At 36.6% G+C, this 6,277-nt stretch overlaps 1 non-coding gene across 1 annotated transcript; it reads right to left on the bottom strand.

Annotated features, from left to right (window-relative positions):
* Nucleotides 1-3,502: 3,502 nt before the first annotated feature.
* On the bottom strand, nucleotides 3,503-3,607 carry LOC130454153 (U6 spliceosomal RNA). Its single transcript, XR_008911831.1, has one exon. It is a non-coding gene; the product is annotated as a U6 spliceosomal RNA (small nuclear RNA).
* Between the last annotated feature and the right edge of the window lie 2,670 nt (nucleotides 3,608-6,277).

The raw sequence follows: 6,277 nt of genomic DNA, 5'->3' as shown, positions 1-6,277 counted from the left end.
TCCCCCGATCCCCTCCCTTGATATGCTTCCCTTTCTGGTCCCTCCTTTTTTGTTCCCTTCTTGTTTTTTTAGGGTCTGTTAAGTTCCCTCCCCCTCTCCTTCCCTCCCTTTTTTGTAGTCATTCCCTCTAACCCCCTTAGTTTTCCCTTCTCACTTACCCTGTAGGATAAGATAGAATTCGAGATCCCAATGGATCTAAATGCTCTTGCCTCTCAGAGTTGATTTCACTGAGAGTAAGGTATAAGTATTACCTATAATCTCTCCTTCTTATAAAAGTATTCTTCCCCTCCCCTTCCCATGTGTATCTTTGTGTGAAAAAGATTATTCTATTTCTTTTATTTCTTCAAGTATCTCTTGGTACCCTCTTCGATTACCCTCCACCCTTTTTCTTTTTTTCTGCATATCATCTTATAGCCCTTAATGCCCCAATCTTTTCCTATGAGTGATTCTTCTAATTGCTACAATAATGAATACAATTTTTGAGAGTTACAAATAACATTTCCCCATATATTAATATATATATATATATATATATATATATAATTTGATCTAATTTTAACCCTTAAAGAAGAGTTTAAATATTAAAAAAAACATTTTTCTCCTTTTCCCTCTTTTTTTTAATTTACCTTTTCATCTTTCTCTTGATCTTTGTGTTTGTATATCAAACTTTCCACTTAGCTCTGGTATTTTCTTTAAGAATACTTGGAAATCTTCTATTTTGTTGAATACCCATACTTTCCCCTGGAAGTATATAGTCAGTTTTGATGGATAGGTGATTCTTGGTTGAAGACCCAGTTCTCTTGCCTTTCTGAATATCATGTTCCAGGCCTTATGGTCCTTTAGTGTGGAAGCTGCCAGGTCTTGTGTGATCCTGATTGGTGCTCCTTGGTATCTGAATTGTCTCTTTTTGGCTTCTTGTAGAATTTTCTCTTCAGCTTGAAAGTTCTAAAATTTGGCAATTACATTTGTGGGAGTTGTCTTTTGGGGATTTAGTGTAGAGGGTGTAACATCAGGGCAGTTTTCTTGGATGATTTCTTGTAGTATGATGTCAAGATTTCTGTTTATTTCTGGCTTTTCAGGTAGACCAATGATTCTCAAATTGTCTCTCCTTCCTCTGTTTACCTGATCTCTCACCTTGTCAGTGAGATATTTTAAGTTTTCTTCTATTTTTTCAGTCTTTTGACTTTGCTTTATTAATTCTTGCTGTTTTGCAAGATCATTGGTGTCCAGTTGCTAAATTCTGGTCCTTAAGGCCTGGTTTTCTGCTTTATCCTTTTGATTTTCTGCTATAATTTCTTGGTTTTCTACTATAATTTTTTGGTTCTATGTTATATTTTTTTATTTTCTTTTTGAACTTTTTCCCTCTTCTTTTGCCAGAAGGCTTCCATCTTTTTTGATAAGCTCTAATTTAAATTCTTCAAGAGCTTGTGGACTATTTCCATTTTTTAAAGAATGTTTTATCTTTGTTTGGATTTCCTTCTGTGTTTCCTCTGTAGCCTGAGTTTTTCCTCCATAAACATTTTCGAGGGTCACTGCCTTTTTTTTTTTGCTTTTCTTGGAGTTGGTTTGAGGGTCCTATGTGCAAGTAGCCATCACTGTGGGGTATTTACCTTCCCTTTTTTGTTAGAAATCTGAGTGAGCTGGGCAGGTTCTCTGTGAATGGAGTTAAGGAGCAAGGATTTTGCCTGAGGCAAGCTCTTGAATCACCACAGCAGTTCGTAGCTCTTCACTACCTTCCCAGGGGCACCCACGGTCTGCACTCCCCTGCCTGCCATGGCTTACAGTGTAGCTGCTTTCAGGGGTAGGTCTTTGGTGGTCTTAGTCAGCTTTCAAGGACCTAGAGGTGTCCCTTGTTCACTTTAGAGGTGCCCCTCACTCACTCGCTGATTCTGGTGCACGCTGCCTCTGAGCACCCAAGGTCTATGCTCCCCAGCCCACCCAAGTTTCATGTGCATCTTCTCTCTGGGGTAGGTCTTTGGTGTTCTTAGTCAGTTCCCAAGGACCTAGAGGTGCCCCTTGCTTTCTCTAGAGGTGCCCCTTGCTCACTCGCTGATCCTGGCACGTGTTTGTTCTGACTCTGGCTCAATAGGTGGGGGCGGGGGAGGGAAGATTGGCTCAAGTTTTGGTGGGAGCTTTTTCACCCTCATATAGTGTGGAAATGCCCAAATCCCACATACCTTCAATGCTGTGCCCTAATATAGGTTCCCTCTGTTCTTATGAAAATGGTTTTACTGATATTTTGGGGTGGTCTATGGTGGGAGAGGAAGCGTCCCACGTCTAGACTGCTGCCATACTTACTCAGAAGTTCCCTGTATATAAACTTTTATAAATATATATATATATATGTGTGTGTGTGTGTGTGTGTGTGTGTGTACATATGTATGTGTATATATAGTGTATATGTGTGTATATATATATATATATATATTTGTATGTATACACATATATAAGCTAAATTTCCTAGTTTAATTTCCATAATCCTCTCATCCTTTGTTTGGTTATGAATTCTTCCTGAATTTGTGCATCTTGAAAGAACTTTTCTTCTGTATTCTTCTATTTTTTTTTACATGTGATCTTTTCTTTCTAAATCACATGTCCATTTGGAGCTAATCTTTGTATGAAGTGTGATATGCAGGTCTAAATCTAATTTCTGCCAAATTTCTTTCAAGATTTTCCAGTTTTTCCAGATTTTTCAGAAGTTTTTGCCTTACCTGAAGTCTTTGAGTTTATTGAAAATGATGAGGCTGGCTGTAAGGTTGATTTCCTTCTGCATGTGTTACACCTAATTATTAAACTGATATAGATAAATAGTTAGGTAGGTAGGTAGATAAATAGAGAGACAGAGACAGACCAATAGACAGATGGACAGACAGACAGACAGATGATAGATAGATAGATAGATAGATAAATAGATAGATAGATAGATAGATAGATAGATGCTAAGTCATTGTGATGATTATTGCTTGGTAATCTAGCTTGAGATCTGGTGCTGCTGGACTCCTTTCCTTACCAAATTTTTCCATTAATTTCCTTTAAGTTTTTAATCTAATGATTTTTATTAAGATGTATGTTCCAGGCATGGAGGACAGCTAGGGGAAAAGCATGGAAATGAGAGAAATGTCTTTTGTGAGCAATAGCAAGTAGGAAACTAGCTGTCATGGAGGAAAGTAAAGTATAAAAAGATTGAAAAGATAGGTAGGATGTAAAAAGTTTTATATGCTTAATAGAGGGCTTCATACTTGATCCTGGAGGTAAAATAAAGTCATTGGAGTATATTAAGTAGAAGGAGGCATGCCCAAAATGATATTTTAGGAAAATAACTTCTGAGGTTGAATAGAAAATGCATAGGAATAGGAAGAAAGGCGAGAGACCAATTAGAAGCCTTTTGCATCAGGGTAAATGAGAGGTCATGAAGGACATCAGGATGATAACAATATAAGTAAAGAGAAATGACCAAAAATCTACCTTTTGCCCCTTCTATCTCCCAGCTCTTCCAACTGAAGAAAATATGAAATGTTTCATGAATATATATGTCATCCTTACACAGGGGCCAGGCCAGTCTTCTCTTATAACAGATTTAGTATGGGTGCAACCAAATCAAGTGCTCTTAAAGATCTTTTAAAAGATATTGACAACGGCTCAGCTATAACATCTGCTAATTCTTTCAGTATCATTTAACCTACCCATAAGGGTTGACTTATTAAATCAATTTGGTGTTTTCATTGACAATTAGCCATTTGTGTTATGCCCATTACAAGCCAAAGATCATTCTTCTTGATAGATATAGAAGCAAAATATGAGTTGTTACAGTAGTTTTGTGATCTCATTTCCATCTATTGTTTTAGGATACTCAATTTAAGGTTGGATCGGACCTTAATGGCTATCAAGTCCAAAATCTTATCAGAGATGCAGACACTGAGACCAGAAAAGTTAAGAGTCTTGCTCAGGGTCAAGAAGATAAGACATAGCAAACTCAAGTTTGAAACTAGATTTTCTGATTCCCAGTTCAGAGTTCTTTCTACCACACTATGCTGTCTCTTGAAATTCGAGAGATGACACAAATAATCATCACATCCACACCAAGAAACAGTCTCATTTACACTTCCTCAATATTTTATTTGAAATTTTTTTTTCTTTTTTTTTTTGGCTCCCTTAGAATTCCTTGTCCCTTTCAGATCATTAAAATGCTTAAGAGACTTGATGTTGTCAGTCCTTGCCTCTATTAATTCCCCTACTTCCCTCTTTTGTCTGTGTCCTTAGAGTCTAAATTGGTTAGTGAGTTCTGTATGTAGATACTAGAATTTATTTAGATTGTTCTCCCTTTCCTTCTCAAAGGAATTTCTTTTCTGTTGGTGCCTTCTGAATTATATTCGTCAAAGCTCCCTTCACTTCTGAATTGACTTCTCTACAGAATTTTAGACTGCAAAATCTATCTAATCTTTTCCTGAACATTTTGAAATATCCTTTCCTCAAACCTAGGGTACATGTCAGAATTTTTCACCTTTGATCCCCTTCTCTATTCTAAATTCTAAGGCAGATTTATAATGGCCCTCAAGATTCCTATTGATTCCTCTTCAGCATCCATTTCTTCTTCATCGGTCAGTGTAAGGTCCAGAAAAACACTACTTCCTCATTATTTTCTCCACTTTTTGAAGGATGAAGTGGTTCCCAGGTAAGCCAAGAATTTATTACCTACTCTGACTTTGTCAGACAGCAAGCTCTAGCAGATGTCCAGACAATTGGAGGCTTTTATCCTTTCTATATTCTGTCCCTATACCAGACTTGTTAACTGTATGTTGAACTTAACAGCTTTCTCCTTATATCCAAGTAGTTTGTAGATTTGTACTTTCAGGACAATATCACTTCACTTTTCCTTGCATTCGTCCTCACTCAAGTGCTCTCCATCATACTTCCCCCCCCTGGTTCCTAGATTTCTTGACACTAGCCTATCTTCTTAATACATAATATTTCTCTCGCCAGTCTTTTATCTATTTTGCTCCTTATGAATTAGTTATACTTTTTTGGAAGACTAAAAGTCAGAATGAACTGAAGCTGGTGATAAGTGCTAAGAACCACAAAAATGAACTTCTTAGCATATTTGAGAAGAGTAAGAAGATCAAAGAAGGATCATGACCTCTGTGGTATAAAGGGGCCATTATAAATATAGAACGAAGGCAGAATTATTCAATCTCTATTTTGTTTTTGTTTTTTATTACAAAAGAATTCTCAGGAAACTAGAAATTATGAGAAAATTGAAACTAGAGTTAAGTAAGGAAATAATAAATAAGCATGTAGGAGCTTTACAATAGATCATTAACAGAAAAAAAGAACTACTTTCCAGAACTTGTGGACATGTTTGTTGAAATTCACTTTGTGATTTTTGAAAAATCATAACGAACGGGAAAGGATGTTTTAAGACTATAGATGAGCAAATTTCTTAATTTTTTCAAACCCTTACCTTCTGTCTTAGAATCAGTACTGTGTATGAGTTCCAAGGCAGAAGACTGGTAAGGGCTAGGCAATGGGGGTTAAGTGACTTGCCCAGGGTCACACAGGTAGGAAGTACATGAGGCCAGATTTGAACCTGGGACCTCTTATCTCTAGATCCACTAAGCCATCTAGCTTCCCCCATCTTAATTTTTTAAAAAGAGTTATAGGCTAGTACATTTGACTTTGATCCATTCACGAACTCTAAACAAGATATTAACGGGATTGTTCTTGAGTAGTCAGGTAGGGTAGTGATAATCACTGAGAACTGACATTGGTTCATCATGAATAACTCTTTCCAGAATAACTTGTTTTCCTTTCTCTTTTTTGTTTTTGAAGGGCTCTTTTGGATGTGGTTATTAAAACAATAAATTAAGGGAATACCATAGTTGTATTATATCTGGATTTCATCACACATTATTTGATGAAAGCATAAATCCTATGAACTAGATGTAAAGAAGTAGACTTGATGATAGTAGTTAGGTGGATTCACATGGTAGAATAGCCCAAGCAAAAAGAATAATGATCATTGGATTAAGGACAGTCTTCACGAAATACCAAAAACTTTGATATTTAGCCCTCTTCCATTATGTTAACTGAGATCATTTTGTACAAGCTCTTTCTTTACAGAAGAGGAAACTAAAGCCCAAACCAATTGTATAGGGGAATCATGCAACAGGTAGGGAGCTAGACTAGATAACCACTAAAGTTTCTTTCGTTTTCAAGACTCTATGATTCTATTTATTTTCCCCAAGGTCACAAAATGAATCAGGAAGAGACCTAGAGCAAG

The sequence above is a fragment of the Monodelphis domestica genome, chromosome 4 (genome assembly GCF_027887165.1).
Source record: "Monodelphis domestica isolate mMonDom1 chromosome 4, mMonDom1.pri, whole genome shotgun sequence".
Classification (NCBI taxonomy): Eukaryota; Metazoa; Chordata; class Mammalia; order Didelphimorphia; family Didelphidae; genus Monodelphis; species Monodelphis domestica.
This window is presented reverse-complemented; position numbering and strand designations above follow the sequence as displayed.